Source organism: Larus michahellis, chromosome 20 (assembly GCF_964199755.1).
Source record: "Larus michahellis chromosome 20, bLarMic1.1, whole genome shotgun sequence".
Lineage (NCBI taxonomy): Eukaryota > Metazoa > Chordata > Aves > Charadriiformes > Laridae > Larus > Larus michahellis.
The window spans coordinates 8,182,867-8,200,243 of NC_133915.1; positions in this window are offsets into that span (position 1 = coordinate 8,182,867).

Below are 17,377 nucleotides of genomic sequence, written 5' to 3' on the forward strand. Positions count from 1 at the left end.
AGCCGATAGCCCCTGCGGGGTCAGCCGGCCGAGGAGGATGTTGGTTTTGCCGTGTTTGTTTTCTGGTTTTCTCAGCAGAGAGCTCCAAGGTTCCAATAACACTGGTGCAGCCAGGAATGCTCCCTCGCCCCGCGGGGAGGTTTTGCAGCGGTGGGGACCATCTCCGCGGCCCCAGCCCAGTGTCCGTCACCCCCGCGCTGCAGGGGATGCTGACACCGAGAGCCAGCCCGCAGCCCGGCCTGGATCAAGGCACGAAACAATTCCTGCCGATGTCTCCCGTTAGTGTGAAATTAGCACCATTAAATGCTATAACTAAACACAATCAACAAAGGGTTTACTAGCTGAGATAACATATAAAGAACTACAACAGCTAATGCCTTCAGCGCTGCTGAAACTCTGACCGTCTGCCCCTAGTCCCAGGAGGGAACTGATGGCAAATATTTACAGGGGCTTATAAATATTTATCCTGTAATAACTTGCTGCATTACAGCACATTCTTCTCTATGAGGCTCAGCTTTGCCCTGGACCAGGTGCAGGCTGCTGAGAGGGTCTGTAGCATATATAAAGTTTGTCTGAATAACATACAGCGAGCACTGGCGTTCAATAAAATAGCCAGCAGCTGAGCTGCTTGCGTGAAAGTCATTCCCTACCCAACAAAGAGAAGCGTGGCTGGGGAGCGCAGGTGTGCAGGCACCTCGGCGTGGGCGCAGACCCCTCCTGTGTTGCCAGAGTAACCCAGGGAAGGGCTGCAGCTCACCGGGGAGCTATAAATCACACCACCGGGCCAATGCAATGGGGCCCTCAGCCCAGGAGCAGCCCCGCAGTGACTGGGCACACAGGGACCCTTGGCTGCTTTGGAGGGGACCCCGACGGAGGGGAGCTGGAGACCTGCCCACCATGGGGAAACATCTCCTCACACTTCTCACTCTGCGGCAATCCTCTGTCTGAGGAACCAACATACCGCACCCTGAAATCACCAGAGATGGCCGAGGTCATCAGTTGGGCAGCAGCTCCCAGCGGTGCCGCGTGCGGAGGGGTCGTCTCCAGCGCCGAGACCCCCAGCGTCAGCAGCAATCACAGAGGGACCAGCCCATCACTGCTCTCCCTTTGGTCCTGCAGACATGGCAGGCCAAACCCCAGGGGGACTACAGGCTCCTTAACAGGCGCCCACATCGGTCACCGGGCGAGTACGTGAATTATCCAGGGGGTCCGGGAGCTCAGCGGGTCTCTCGGCCTTGAAGGAAAGCCATTGGATGGTGTTTCTGGGAGTTCTTCTTTGGACCCTCCATGACAAAATCCAGAAAATAAATGGGTTTGTAGTTTTTCCCTGACTTTCCCCAAATGAAAGCTTCTTCCCAGCGTGGATGGCCCTGGCGCAGGTGTCCAGAGCACAAGGCTGGAGCTGCCGGGGCGGCAGCACCCCAGGAGCTCAGGCTGCCCCTGCCAGGCGCTGCCTCAGTGGTACCGCACGCCGGCACCGTGCGGCGTCCCTTCCCCAGCCCGCAGGGAGTGTTCCTCACCCTGCCGCCAGCGTTCCCTTCCTCTGCCGCCCGGTGCAAACCCGACCTGCTCAGCAGTGGAGAGCCTGGAACCAGAACTCAGCTGTGTGCTTGCTTCGTTCGTTTGTTTGGAGACCAGATATTTGTCTTCCCTCTAATAATTTTTTGAGCCATCCATCCACTTATTTATTTATCTTTCTCACGCTTAATGGTTTGCAACAGCATAAGCAGCCTGTGGCTTGGAAACCACATGACCATCTCCGAGCAGCACCAGAGATGGAGTCCTGAACAACTTCCTAACGTGAATAAACAGCACGGAAAGGCTCCATTGTGTATACTCTAGGTTGCTATTTTCTTAACCGTGTCTCATTAAGATGGATGGAGTTTCTGCTTATTAGTAATTTGGCAAGTTCCTCTTTGTGTACACTCTGCACTTCTCACTAATGACACTTTGCTTCAGTGATTAACAAAAGAGACTTACAACACAGTGAGTGAAAACACAGCCACGCACTTGGGGCACTGGGACGGAAACCCAGTATTCGGGAGGTGCCGTTTGTGGAAGACAAGAAACTGCAGGGGAACCCAGAAAAGGAAAAGCTGCTGGTCATAAAACCTTTCCTGACATTCAAATAATTTTGACCTGAGGACATTGGTTCTTTGATTTACACGCACAATTTCAGAGCTGACAGAGCCTATAACAAAGTGATTCAGAGCCCTTACGCCGCTGTTCCTAAAACACGTCCGATGGAGATGAAGCTGGCACCGCTACTGCCTGGATTTACAGCTGGCCATTAAAGTATGTTTACAAGCCTTTAGTACAGTGTACACATCTGGTAAATCATTGATTGAAGAAATAGCTTCTGGTGTCATGCTCCCTCTGTCAACTTTTTCCACTACTATGTTACTCAGCACAGAATCATCTGCTCCAGACCCCATTTTCAGCGGCTCCAGCCTGAGGCAGGCAGCTCCACACGTGCCCCAGCAAACTGCCGGGCACGTACCCGGATCTGCAGGTGTAGCCCGGGCTGTCACTGTGATCTGGATGCTGTTGGACACCACACACAGGTCCCTGGCACACCCGGCTGATCCATTCCTTACCTACGAGCAGGTGTCACTGCACAGGACGGTCCCAGACTTCCCCCCACTACACAATGGGGAAGAAACAGGAGAGGAGGCTGTTCCTTCCTGGGGATGTGTGTGAGAGTGGAGAAGGCAATCGGGATGCCTTCACCAGCCCATCGGCTGCCTCCCGGCAAGCTCGACAGTTGGCAGGCGCTGGCCCACAGGACGTGCCCCGCTCCTGGGCACCGGCCATCGCTACAGCCGGCTTCAGGCTTGAGGGCAGAGCTCGGTGGGGCGAGGGGGACGGAAAAGCACCAAGAGAACATCCCTGCCGCTGGAGACACTGCAGACCCCGGAGCCCCACCAGCAGGCAAGATAAGGGTGCTAGATGACGCCAGACCCAAGAGGACAGCTCTTTCCCTCCTGCAGCCTGGCATGAGCCAAGGGACAGACACAGACGTCCCATCAGAGCCAGCAGCACGGGCACCGTCCCTCTGCACCGGCTGGGAGCTGCCAGACCCTCCCTGGTGCCAAGGGCTCACCCCAAGGGCTGGCACGGCCCCGGGTTTGCTGCGCCAGCACAGGCACGGTGGGAGGAGAGCAGGATGGAGATGGGGAGCAGGAGGGAGATGGGGAGCAGGAGGGAGATGGAGAGCAGGAGGGAGAAGGGGAGCAGGAGGGAGAAGGGGAGCAGGAGGGAGATGGGGAGCAGGAGGAAGATGGAGAGCAGGAGGGAGATGGGGAGCAGGAGGGAGATGGGGAGCAGGAGGGAGATGGAGAGCAGGAGGGAGGTGGAGAGCAGGAGGGAGGTGGGGAGCAGCACCAGGAGCGCGGTGGGAGGCAGCATCCCTCTCCCCCACCGCTGGGGTGGCACCGCACATCCCCACACACCAGACCCACACCGGAGTCTTCCTTGCAACCAGAGAAAAATGCTGTGTTTGGTGTTTTACCAAGCATGCTGGTGCCTGGGGCTGGGGAGCAGGAGGAGATACAAGCCCCCACCATGGCTCATTGTGCTCCTGAGAGAGCATCTGGCCAGCTGTGCAGTGATCTGTGGCCAAACCCTCGCTCCCCTGGCCACGGAGCTGGGCAAAGGCCAAAGGGTAAAGGGCAAACCACAGGAGCAGAAACAAAGCTCGATCAGCTCATTCATTCAGTCCTTTTCAAGAGCGTTTGGGCGGCTGGAGAGACAGACATGGGAGAGCGGGACTCACCGTCCGCGCGCGAGTCGCCACAGGGACACACGGGCTGACGGGTCCCGTGGTCCCCCTGCAGCAGCTGGAGGGGGGTGTGGGATCCTGCACGCACAGCAGCTTTTGAGTAAAATGAGGGTGCAGGGACCAACACCCGCCAGAGACCCGCACCGGTTGCCAGAGGGGCTGTGGAGTCGCCTTCTCCGAAGACACACAAAACCCACCTGGGTGTGTTCCCGTCCAACCTGCTTTGGCAGGCGGTTGGACTGGATGATCTCCAGAGGTCCCTTCCCACCCCCACCATTCCTTGATTCTGTGATTCCGCGAATCACCACGGAGCGATGTCCGAGGAGGGGAGGAGAGACCATGGGGGCAGCTTGGAAAAGGCGACCCAGAAGGCGAGCAGGGGCAAATTCCTGCTGCCATCCCACTGCGAGCCGTGACCCGGGGGAACGCAGCCTGGAAGAGCATTTGCCCGGCTTCCAGCCTGCCCAGGTCACTCCTGCCGGCAAGGTTCCCATTCCCCATCCCGGTCCGTGCTCACGGACACTGGGTGACCAGGGGACCGGGAAAGGCCAGCACAGAGAACCCAGGCAGGTTCCCTCCTGGGAAATTACATACAGGACAAGCACAGCTACTACAAACAATTCTAAAACAAACAACAACAACAAAAAAAAGCAGTCAGATTTAATTGTTAGCAATAACCTCTTAAAACAGCAGCTCATTAGCCCGAGTGCAAACAGCTTAAAAGTGTCGGCATGATTTGTGGGATCCTGTGGGGTCTTCTGGGATTTTCTGGGGTTCCTGTAAAACTAATGCAAAGAAGAAACACAGCCCCTGAGTCCTGAAGAGAAAAAAAATATGTATTTCACTTCACATTAGGACATGAAAAAGCAGCTCTGGTACATGGTAGCTGCCATTTTGTTGCAAACCCGGAATCTCTGGGGCTTCCGAGCATCCTTGAGGTTAAGGTCTTGCTCAAGCGCTTTCCTGAATAAAAACTTTCTAATTCACCAGAAAAGTGCCTGCAGGGCAGGAACAGCCCTGCTCCTGCGCCCTCTCTTTAAGGGGGGGGAAAACGCGGAGGCTTTGCCCCGGGGCAGCCCTTGGCGTGGGGAGGGAGGAGGCTGAGCCCTCTCCCGCGTCCCTGTTGCACCCGCCTGGTGCTGGTGCCGATTCTGAGGGAGATGTTGGCTTCAGGCTGGTTTCCTGGGGCACAACAGCCCCTGAATTTCAGGTTTTTAATGGGCTGGCAGGGCATCCGGGAGGGAGGAGAGGGAAATAGACTTTTCCTTCCCCCATAAATAATTTTATGGAAGATTTTAAGAGAGATTTAAAGAAGAACCTCTTCCCTCCCTCCCCCCTTCTCAACTGTACTGTGCATTTTAAGCCGTTTGCGGAAGGGAATTAATTAACGCAGGCAGCAGAGCCCAAAGCTCTGCAGCAGCCCGTCCTCTGCACAATGGAGATCCTACTTTTTCTCCCTCGCCTGAGAAACACATGCCCAAAATCCAAGTACATAAATTTTTTCTAACCTAATTCATTTTGTAGATTGATGGAGAAAATCCATAACAAATATTTATGACTTTGCAATAAATAACCCTCACAGAAGTTACCAAGAGCTCTGGCGAGTCTCAAGGTAACTTTCAGCGAGTTCCAGGGGTCAGGGCAGACCGGGATACTGAGTCTATAGTGTTCGAGCCTTTGGCTCATCTGTTTTGAATTATTGGTATTACTCAGTTGAGCAGCGCTCTCAATGGAGTAGCTGTGCTGGGATTCCATGCCATATTTTATTTCTATGGTGGGAGAGAAGCTTCAATAATTATTAGTTGTGCAGCCAACAAGAAAACAGTCCCCGCTGCGCAGGGCTGAGCTGGAGGAGGAAGGTGTCCGTGCCCGAGCCAGACCCGCCTGGGACGGGATTCAGGGCTGGATATTGTGCGTTTTGCTGCCAGTTCAAGACGGGGACCTGCCGGGATGCGGAGGGACTGTCGGTGCGAGTGGGTCCGGTGCTGCCGGGAGGCTCCTGTGTGGCCGCTGCCTTTGCCGGGCAGGGACCGACGCTGCCGGCTGGGCTGCGCCAGGGAGCACCGGGGCAGAGCTGCCCTGCGCAGACGGAGGTAGCCGTTAGACCCCAATTAAAGGGGTGTTAACGATGTCTCAGCTGCAGCCATTGCTGGCTGCGGCCATGCCCGCCCGGGAAGATGCTGCACCTCGAGGTGCTGAAACCACCCGCCCAACGCGGAGGGGCCGAGGTGCAGCGACGAGGTTGCCAAGCCAAGAACCACGTTTCTCAGCCCGTTTTGGCCGTTTACGCTCTGCTTTCTGTTTTCCCATGGGATCCCCATCTTTCCACGTATGCCGACCCCAAAGCTCACCCGGCGCTGTGCCGGGAACGCCACTCACCCACACTGCGGTGGGACACAGCCATCACCAGGACCGCGGTGCCGCATCGGGCAACACACCGGGCACCGCGGGAGCCGTTGAAGGGTGCGAGCACCGCGGCAGAGCTCGTCCTCCCGCACTGTGTGCCGGCACCGGGCACCGAGCCACTGCCGAACCCTGGCACCCACTCCCCGGGAGCCAGGAGCGGGGCGAGCCAGGAGCCGGCCCGACCCCGCTCCATCTTCGTTAGCTCTTAATCATCGCAACAGAAAGAGAACCCGCCGGCAGCGTCACGCTGCTCTCCCGGGCGCGGGCTCCTTTCAGGGCTTTCAGAAAACAGGGTCAGACGTGTCTTCTGACCTGTGACCTGTCGCTTCCCTCCTCGCCATAATTATCTAATACAGCGCTCTCCCTGCCAAGTACAATGAAACAATTTGTCACTTCAATTGTCTGTCAGTCAACACTGGGGCCTTTTCAACAGGCCAACACATGTTTTTTGAGAGCTTGTCAGCAAGGGCTGTCTGGCCAGGCACATAACCATGGAAAATGGAACCTTTGTTAATTCTGGTTCTTAGAAAAGTAAATCCATTCACTTGCTTTTTTCAGGCCTTCAGTTTGGAATTTGCACAAGAAGCTGAATTGCCCCTGATCCCTAAATGATTGGTCAGAGGATTTGCATGAGGAAGCAGAAATTAATTATTCTTTTCTTTTCTTTTTATTTTCTGTAATTGTGTGTTTAGAAATGAGATTACATTCTACAGCAGCACGAGGGGCTGGGGGGGGAATTGCTTTGCATTTGTTTAGCTCCTTAGAGTTAAGATCACCTAATCGTTTCAAGCATTTCCTAAGATTCCCTCTCTCTTTTTCTGCTTTAATGACCAAACAAAGATTGTGCTACTTCCCGGGGAACTTTTCTGGCAGCTGAGCTCAGCAGTGGGAGCCAGGGGCTTATCCCTCTGCTGAAATGGTCCCCTCGCTGCTTTCAGCTTGCAGGGCACAAACTGCATCCCAGAGCCCACGGGCCTGGGAGCCATGGGGGCTCCTCGCGGTGGAGAAAGGGTGAAATGGGTGCCCACCAGCCCAGGAGGAGGATGCTGGTTGCTGGAGCCGCGCAGCAGGCAGGAGTCCAGGCTCAGGGAATGGCGCTGGGAGCATCTCCGTGGGTTTGTCTGCGCCGGGACTGACGGACACGGACACGCCGGCTCCAAGCCCCGCAGTCAAACCCCAGTTCAGATCACCACCAAAACAACGTGGGTCCTGGCGAATGCTCCTCACAGGCGACGGGAGGAGGGAGCGCTGCTCAGGGGGGCTCAGGGGAGATGGTGGAAACCAAACAACCATGAGCCACCACCGGGTCTGCGTGCGGGTGATGCCGACACATCGGATGCAGCGGGTCCCGTGGGACGGAGCGTGCTGGGAGCCCCGGGCTGCGTGGGCAGAGCAGCATCCCCCTTCCCCGGGAGCGGTGAAGTGCCAGAACCATGGTGGCAGCGTGGTGTAAAGCGGCGCCCTTTGAAATTCCCACTTCCTCTGTTGATAGACATGTGGAATCTTATTCCTAAATATTTAATATGAGAGAGATACCTCCATTTTCAGGTATTCGCCATTTTCTTAAACCATGCGGAAGCTTCATTTTTGGGTAAACATGGAATATTTCATTTGAAAGCACTGCAGAAATGCTAGATGGCCCCTACTTGATTACAAACGCCCTGAGTGAAAACCTCTCCAGATCTAGCTTTCCAGAATACTGCTATCCAAACCTAATTCAAACCATACAGGGAGCCCTCACTTAGAATCTTTCAAGCCTATAAAATGAAACAAATTGGCTTTGCAAGCATATCTCCCAATCTAAGCTATGCCTGTAAATTCGATTTGTCCTCTTGGATCTATACTGCATTAGGTGGCCTGAAAGACTCTTTGTTTCTGAGTCCTTCTGTCTCCTCCACGAGCCCCGAGTTTCTGCGTTTGGTCACGTCAGGCTGGAAAACTCCATACTCATTAACCGCCAGGGCTCGGTGACCCTCCGGCATCTTGGCTTCGCCCCTGGGTCTCGGCAGGGGACTTTTCTGAGCCTGTGGCTTTTGGGGTCCCAGCTCATCTCACAGCCTCCTCTTCCTCTGAGCTGCTCCAGAGGCAGGTGCCACCAGCTCCTGTGCTCCCGCCGGCTCCGGCCGGACCCCGCAAAGGGAGACCGGGGGGTTACGGCAAGGAAAACCCTGCGGTGAGGCCAGGAGAGAAGCGGCTGCAGGCAGCGGTGACGCTGGGTGCTCCTCAGCGGCAGGACCCGCCGCCTTCACATCCCAGATGGTTTGACTCACAAATAACAAACGCGATCCTGTTCTTTCCGCTTGTTTTTCCTTTGCAGACACTGAGCGAGGTACCCAGCGGTAGAGGTTCACATTACCTTCCCCAGGCAGCACCTCGCTGCCCGCACGGCCCGTCCCACGGGGAACCCCCCAGAGCAGGGCCGGGGACACCCCCAGCCCTCGGGACACGCAGAGATGGGGGGCTGCGGGGTTGGGGTTGCTTCGCTGACCTTTGCGTGCTCCCCTCAGGCGCTCCCCGACCTCTTCCCAGCAAGGAGATAAGCTGCCGCCCTGTTTCAGTGTCCCTGAGGCCGTCACCGAGGCTCCGGGGGCTGGGGATGACGAACACCCCCAGGAGCCAGAGGTTCGGGCAAGGGGGCTGGAGGCAGAGCCCAGTTCTCTCTCTTCAACGCAGTAATTTACTACCTTTCTTTATGATTCCATGCACGCTTGCTGTATAATTTTAACAGGCTTATTCTAATTCACCATCTTTGAATAGGAATAAGCCTGTTAAAGTTATGAGCTACTTATTACGCACGGAATCATAAAATGCTGTAATGCAAGGCGTGGATCTTTCAGAAACAGATTACACGATCAACATTTCCATCCTTAGCCTTCATATTCACGCAGCAAACGGAGAAGATTCCCATCGATTACAGCATTTGCCATCTTTTCTGTTCCAAAAGCACGACAGTAGATGTCTTTACGTGAACGTCCATTAAATTCCATTTACCTCCTTTCTTCATTCGGGTTTTCAGTTAAGGCAGAGAAGAAATACATTCTCACTTAACACCTCCAGGAGCCTCCCTGCAAGAGGCTGCAGTCGCCACGCAGGATAAGAGAGAACTATTCTTATGCTTGCCGGGAGATAAGGTAAGCAACTCCGTCTATTGAAGAGTCGCCCTGAGCTGTTAAATTGTATTTTTAGTATCTGATTCAAATACATTCACATCTGCAGAAGGCGAGCCTTCAGTTTCCGACAGAAAGCAAAAGAAGGTTTTGGTGCAGAGATGGAACATATTTATTCTGAACTGCCCCTATGTTAACCGTTTTCAGAGGCGACCAGATACCGGACTGAAGAATTAGCACATTAACCTAATGCTAAAAATTCCAGAGACATCTCCCAAGCAATAGCAATTATATTCCACTGCAAGGGCTTCAGAGTTTACCATGAAGGCCAGCAGCATCTCAGACACCCTGAAAACATATTTTTTATGTTTTTATAAACTCTAGTAAAATTGTAATTGGATAAAACCTTGCATTCAAAAGCACATTCTTTGACAATATTTTATATGCACATAAAACATCTGAGAAAATGTTAACATTATGATCTTAACTGTTTGCACATTGGAACCAGCTAAAGGTTAGGAAAACGCAGTCCATCTGGTACAGCATTTTCAGCAGAATATTTGTGAGTGCATTTCCTTCAGGGCTTGGGTTCATAATACTGTACAAGCCCAGCTACGACAGACCGCGACGCACAGGCCAAGGCGCTGACCCCCGCCTTGGCAGGAAGAATGAGCCCGGTTTGTTTCCACCAGACTTACAACCCAGGTCCCCACAGACGGGACGACACCTGACGGCATCGGGAGGGTTCTGCAGCTTGCACCACGCTGTGCTGGCCGGGGCACGCAGCCCTGTCACAACGGCTTGGGTTGGAAGGAACCTTGGGGATCATCCAGTCCAAACCCCCTGCCCTGGGCAGGGACACCTCCCACCAGACCAGGTTGCTCCAAGCCCCATCCAGCCTGGACCTCCAGAGATGGAGCAGCTTCTCTGGGCAACCTGGCCCAGGGGCTCACCATCCCCAGGCTCCATCAGGAGCTGCCAACAGCGAGTGGGGTGACCCGGGTTGTACAGCGGGAGGTGCAGCCCTCGCTGGGGGGCTCTGGAGGAACCCCCTCCTGAGCAGGAGAAGGTGGGGGAGCCAGGCCACCATCAGCCCAGACGCCGTGGGACCCGTCTGGGGGGCTCGGGCTGCTGGGAGCCGGAGGGGAGAGCGGGGCAGCCCCAGCCTCGCGCTCCCCGCTCTTCCTGCACCCCACCCCAGCGGACTGGGGGTTTCCTGCAGCCTGTGCGGAGGTTGTTTGTTCAAGCAAACCCATTAGGTGTTTATTAGCCTTCATTATGGAGTGCTAGAGGGTTAATTAGTTCAGGCTGTTCCTGTGGGAGGGGGTGGGGGGCAGGAGGGTGAGGCAGGATCAGCAGCAGCCAATATCCAGGTTCCGAGGGCAGCCCATTGCTTGGCCTGGATTCTTCCTTTTCTCTTTTTTCGCTGTTTACCTCTTCCCTAAGCACATCAGGAGTCTCATTATCACATCTGCAAACTGCTTAGTGCAAGACATGGTGGCTGGGCAAGGGGAGGCTGTGGTGCCCAGCTCCTCTGCGAGGGCAGGGGACAGGGACGAAGAGGCTCCATCTCCCAGGAGCTGCGCTGGAGGCAGCGAGGGTCGCAACCAGCCTCAGCATGAGCCCGGCTACAGCTGCCCAAAGCCTTATGAGGCCCATGGCCATGGCTGTGGCCATCCGACTTTGGGCAACCTCTGAGGATGGTGAGTACCTCTCCTGGAGGTGACGCCTGGGCAATGAGGGCATCCTTGGAAGGTGTCCCTTCCCCAGCTTGCAGCCAAGCCTGGCCTCCACCAGCCTGGCCACGGGCCCGGGAGACCTTCCAGGGAGCCGGCGGGCACGGATGTGTCCCTGGAGCCTGTCTGGGGACAGTGACAGCACTGTTTGTCATATTATATTATTGCAAAATTGCTGCTTTTGACCAGAGCGTGACATGGAGGCTGCTTATTATATTCTGTAAAAACTAAACTAAATAAATCATTCTTGTGTTTATTTCTTCCTTGTTGAATTGCGGTGCAGGGGACAACAAACGATTTATCAGTCTCGGCACCGGAAGGGATGTAAGGATGATGAACCCTTGCAGATCAGAGAGCCCCTGCAGGGCTCCTGCACCAACCCACCACTTACGGCTGCTCCACCTGGAAACAGGGAGACAAGGGGTGATGGGGAATGCTTGCTGGCCACCAGCAAGCTGCTTCGACAGTTAATCACCCATCCATTAAAGGCTGAGTTCTTCCAGCTTCTGCTTCCAGCTGACCTCGGTAGATATACATTTTTATCTGTTTTTACCAGAAATCTGCTCCCTCTGTAAATACTTGCAGACCATGGGAGAGGGGTAACTTGCAACCTCGCAAACCCAAATCAGCCATGCCGTCCTGACACCTGCAAGCCCTTGTGCCAGCTCTTAGCCAAGCAGGATGGAATCCATCCCTTCTCCCCAGGGAAGGCTGAAATCGACTTGCAACAGTGGAGAGAAATCCAAACACAGAATTGCCTTGCTAGAAGGACGAGCCTGGGTTCTTCTTGCGTGCTTACGACAGGGGGGAGTCCGTCCCAGCTGCCCCTTGCATCCCTCTGAGGCAGCTGGTGCTGGATGCCCTTGGGGCAGCAGATCTGGGAGAAGCGTCCCTGTGCCTGGGCCATCCCAGTCCTCACACGTAGACAGCCAAGAGGCTGCTGTAGAGCCCTCCCTGGCAACAAGGAGTCCTACCACCACAGCCAGGGTCCTCTTACTGCTCGGTGGCCCCCCAAGCCGAGGATTAAGGGTTAATGCTCCTTGCTGCTCCACTGGCACTGAATTCATCTTGGCCATCAAAAGTCCTCTTGCAGAGGAAGCACAATGCTGCACCAGACTCTGGTGTGATGTGAATGAAGCAGCCCGGCTCGGCCAGTGTGCACAGGGAAATTGCAAATGCTAAAAACGTAGGGTTCATGGAAGCCTTAGAAAGCCGCAGCCTGGGCCCCCCAGCTCCTCAAGCCGTGCTCAGCATATGACCGGAGAGGGATGGCGATACCCACCCTTGCTGGATGCATCCCCTCCCAGAAACCTTCCCAGCCTCCCAGACGAATTAGCGCAGTTTCCACTTCAAGAGTGAAAAGACAAAGGTTAAATGCAAACAGAAAAAGGTATCTTTAAAATGGTGTTGAGCCGTTTCCCTTCCACACGCACCCAGACACTCACAGCCCCGTCTGCCACCCCTCTGTGTATTAGCCCAGCAGCCACTCCGGGGATTTATTTGCCCACAGACTCCACAGACTGACGTGGGGTGCAAGAGTGGCTCCTCTGAGAACAGATTTCTATATCCCTTGTGCTGGGAGGAGCAAACATTATCAGCTTTTTAGCAAAAGAAAATGAAAAACTGGCAGAAAAGCATAATGAAGTAAATCCCTGCCAGGCCGAACTCTGGCAACCAGGTACAAGATAACAATGGCTGTGGCCCAGCTTAATTATTTCTGCTCCACCTAATTGTGAAAAAAACAGTCATTTCCACTTAAAAGACACTCTGTGTGATCTTTAGGAGGACGATTCCCCTGTGGAGCTGCAGCTTCCCCCAGAGGAGTCAGTGCTGCAGCTCCGCGAGGGCTTTGAAGAGGGATTCCCTGCAGGGTGGGCATGAAGCATTAGCATTTTCAAATTACTGTGCGGAGAAGTCCGTCTCGGCAGGAACTCTGCCCTGAGATCGTCCGACACTGTCCCGTACCCCAAGAGTGGCCACAGGAAGGGAGAGACGCTGCTCCGATGGGTCTGGGCTCAACATGTCTCCCCCGGAGTGGCCCGTGGGGGGTCTCGGAGCGCCAGGACCTCCCAGGAAAACTCCCACGGGCCTCGGAGGGCTGGCCCAGACCTCACTAATTGTACAGCCATTATGCACCCAATGTGCAAGCGCTTAGGCATCCGGCTCCCCTGATAATTCCAGCATGAAGTTTAGAAACAGCGTCTGCGAGTTTAAAGGAAATGGAGCTCCCTGGGGGATGTGCACAGAGAGTCCAACCGTCTGCTCGTCCCCCCGTACCCCGGCACTGCAAACCCCGCTCCCAGCACGTGGCCATGGCACGGGCCCCTCCGTCCCCTCCTCCTGGCCAGGGGCCTCCCAGACGGGACAAGGACAGTGGCTCACGGCCATTCCCAGCGCTGCCTCCCCACGGATGCGAGAAAGCCTGGCACATACCTTGGGTTGCAACACGCTTTCTCCCACTGCTGTGTTGTATTTCTAAACAATGAACACAAGCTGAGGAGCCGCACTCCTGCAGGCAAAAGCTGAACTCGCGTAACCTGACATTTACCATTACTGCATGTGTCCGATTTTGTAACCAGTTTACATAAATCCTGCGGGAAGACAAAGCGCTTTTCGGCAGGTACGAAAACCCAGATGTCCCAGGAAGCTGTCAGCTCCCGGCACACCAGGGCATGGCTGCAGTCTCTATGCAGGGGTGGCCCTAGGGGACACATAGCAAGGACAAAAACCATCTGCGGTGACAGGAAATAAAGTTAGTCCTCGTTAACCCAAGCCTGATGCCTGGGATCTCTGTAGCCTCCACACCCAGAGAGACCTATTATTATCTGCTGTTTCCCCATATCATCAAACTGCCTCTGACCCATTGATTTGGCACTGCCGATGCTCTGCGCTAATCTTTCCCCATCACTCACCACCCACAACAGCCAGGCACTGCAGCCACCTGTACCACGGTGCCCGTCTTCCCCATCCTTGTCAAGTTTGTGCTTTCTGGGTATGCTCAGCCCTTTCCCTTGGGATGATTTACAGTAGCTACAGCTAGAGACAAAGCCGCAGACAAAAGTCTGGGCTGGGTCAAACTTTTCCAAACAGTTGCAGAGCTGAGAGGCCATCAGCACTGAAAGATAAACCTGATCAAACAATTTTCCTCTCGCAGCAGTGTTGAGGTCTGCGGCCCTGAGCCAGGAAAAGCCATCTCACACCGTGGGGGGAGAGACATTTCGGCTGGTCTGGGACTGAAAAGCCATCAGCATCCCTCCGGCTGCCGGGGCACTGGTGACCATTACCAAACATGACACAGCACCTCGAGAAAAAGGCTTGCTCGAGGGGCACAAAGGAAACAAGTGGCAAATAGCGGGGGATAGAAGGGCCCTGAACGTGCTGCTGTCAGTCTTCTCCCGACACTGGCCACTGAGGTCTGGGCAAGTGCCTGCGCCCGAGGGCTCTGAGCCCTTTGCTCTGCTGCGCTCACGGCCGCCCGGTTCTGCAGCCGTTGGTTTATTACCTTCATAAAACAAGTACAACATTGATTTGATATGCTTACAATCTCGCTCTTAGCCATAAAAATGCACAAAAGCATGTTCAGCAAAGGGATAAAGTTGAACCCTAGAGTCAGATACTGCGGCTGCTTCTAAACCCAGGCTGGCCTGTGGAAAAACACCCAGCCGCACTAAGCAGGGCCAGGTTACCCAGCCAGGAGCATTTTCTGTCTCTAAGAGCACGAATTAGAGACCACATTTTACTACCAACATCTGGAATTTCAAATGCCCTTGCAATAGATAGCATCTGGATTGAATTCTCCTTCTATTTTTTACAGGGCCTTCTTATTTAATAAATAATAATAGTTTATTACTGCATTGTAAAACTTCATAATCCTTTTCTCAGCAAGAATGAAAAAGATTCAGAAAAAAAAACAGGAAGTGCTTTAACCAGGATGATGCCAAGAACTAATGAAGAGAGAGTGTTTCCTCAAGAGAGGTGGGTCAGCTCGCGTCTGCATTTGTGGCACTCGGCTCCGTCTACATTTGCAGATGTGCCAACAAGTGCACCAACAATTCCCGATAAAATCTTGGCTCACGTCAGTTCAGGACGGCAGGACCCGCGCAGGCTGGGTTGCCTCCAAACACATCTCACGCACACGTGCTCAAGAGGGGTTCAAGTTTTCAAACATCAGACATTTTTTATTTATTTCCCAATTTGTAATAACATCAGAGCCACACTGAGAGTTATTAACAGAGCTCTCATCAACTGAGACAACTAGAGTTTTGGAGGTAAAACGGGAGACTGATTTAACCAGTACAATGATGTCTTTTTTCCCAGCTTTACCCAAAATCTCCACTCTCTGGAGGTGTGCCCTGTCCCCCACCAGCACAGGCCCGTCTGTCTCGCTCGGCAGCTGTCAGCACTGCTGTGAGAAGGCGCAGGCAGAGCCATGATGTGGTTTAGGAGAGCCCTGGACATCACAGAGACCTTGGCTCTCCTCTCCCATATGTGCCGGCCCCAAGGCAGCCGGGCACCGGGAGCTCTGGGGCGCGCTGAGATCCCTGGGATTCACAGCTCCCACTTTGCTCAGGGTCTGTGCTCCAGGGCTGGGAACTCTGTCATCCTCCCGTGAGAGAAAAGAGGTTTAGGGAGAAGTAATCCCTACAAACCACTGCAGGGGCATGAGGGGCACAGAGGGTGAGCCCGTGACCCACGGACCTCACTGCAGAGAGAGAGGTGAACACCGTGCCGCCCGGCGAAGGAGAACGCAGGCATGTTTCTTTTTGGTGCTTGGGCAAAGGAAGACACCCATGCGCACCCCCTTCTTCCCGTACAGCTTCGGCTCCAGAACAGCAGGACTCTCCCACCCAGCAGCACTCTGCAAGTCTTACCATGATTTGAAGGGAGACAGTTTCAGGGAACACCTGCCAAGGTGGCGAGGGAGGTTAGATCCATGGAGAGGTGGGCAGAGGCCAGCAGAGCCGTGTCCGACCCCCTCCCTGCCTGCACAGTGTCCCGGCAGGTCCCATGGCAGGGAGCCTGGCAGCGCGTCCTCGCTCCGTGAGCCCTGTGAGGAGTGGGGACACCTCCCCATCCGGCACAGCTGCGGTGCCCGGGCTGGGGGAAAGCCAGTCCGGCCCCCTGCAATGTGCTCTGAGACTGACCCCGCCGGGATGGAGCGTGGCCCGGGCCAGCGTGTCTGCACTGGAGTTCATTCCTCCCTGGGACGCTGGGGAACCCTCCTCCCATACATCATCTCCTAAGTGGGAGCTTCGGCAGACTGAGAAGGAGCAGCTGCAGTAAGCAAGTAACGGAACTACATGTCCCAAATGCTTTGCTTCACTTTGTGTGAAACCAAGTGATGGTTTCCAATAATTGTTTAAATAAACATGTCACTGATGAGCTAGCTTCTTCTGAACCTTGGAACAGCATCTTCTGATCATCTGATTTCACAACTGCCAGATGAGAAAGACTCTTGGGAATGCTGAAGGCAAAAGACCGGCTTCATTTGCACAAGTCACCGTGTTAGGAACAAGGATTACTTGGGGAGGATCCAACCAATACACGTTTCCTAATTCTGGCTGATGGTGTGTCTGTAAGACTTTGCTGCCACTGGACCTGAAGCTCCTGCAGTGCTTCTGTGGAAGTACTTCATTAATTAACGCAGACATACACTAAATGATTCACTGACAGCTTTTGCAGAAAGACTTGCTGCTAGTATCTCCCGTGTGTGACCTCAGGAAATACTGGCTGAGGACTGTGCTGCAGCCCAGGCTCAGTAATTGTGCCCATAATTAGAGTCTGCTTTTTTTTTTCAATCCTGTTGTCACAGCTTGCCATAGAGACCTTCGAAATCTTCAATTAGTTGTATCATTCTCCAGTTCCTGGATTTCTGAATTAGCTGAAAGGGTGCTGTCATTTTTCAGGGGTTTTGTGGAGGCCACAGCACTTCGTTACACTGAACCAAAGCATTCCACCTCCTGAGAACGTTCACCTTCGCCTTGTTTTGTTCATTTAAAATGTTTTTTAACAGTGTCATTAGATCCAGAAGCCATTTAGCTGCAGCATGTGAACTTTCCCGCTGTCTAAAGAATTTTCAAATTAAGCTGTCTCGTTGCAATTCTAATGTCCTGCTGCCCACAACACACCCCACCAGGCTCCCAAAGGCTCTGGAAAATGTACGGTTCTCTTTCAAGCCCTTTGCTGCAGCTCTGAAGCTGCTCAGCGATGGGCAAAAGTGGGAAATCCTCAGCAGAAGGGTGCTGCGCCCGGCGTCCCCATCTCCCTGCTCAGCACCTCGGATCCACCAGTCCAGCCCTGTCCCATGCGCTGTCCCAGCAGGACAAAGCAGCTTCACAGAGTGCCAC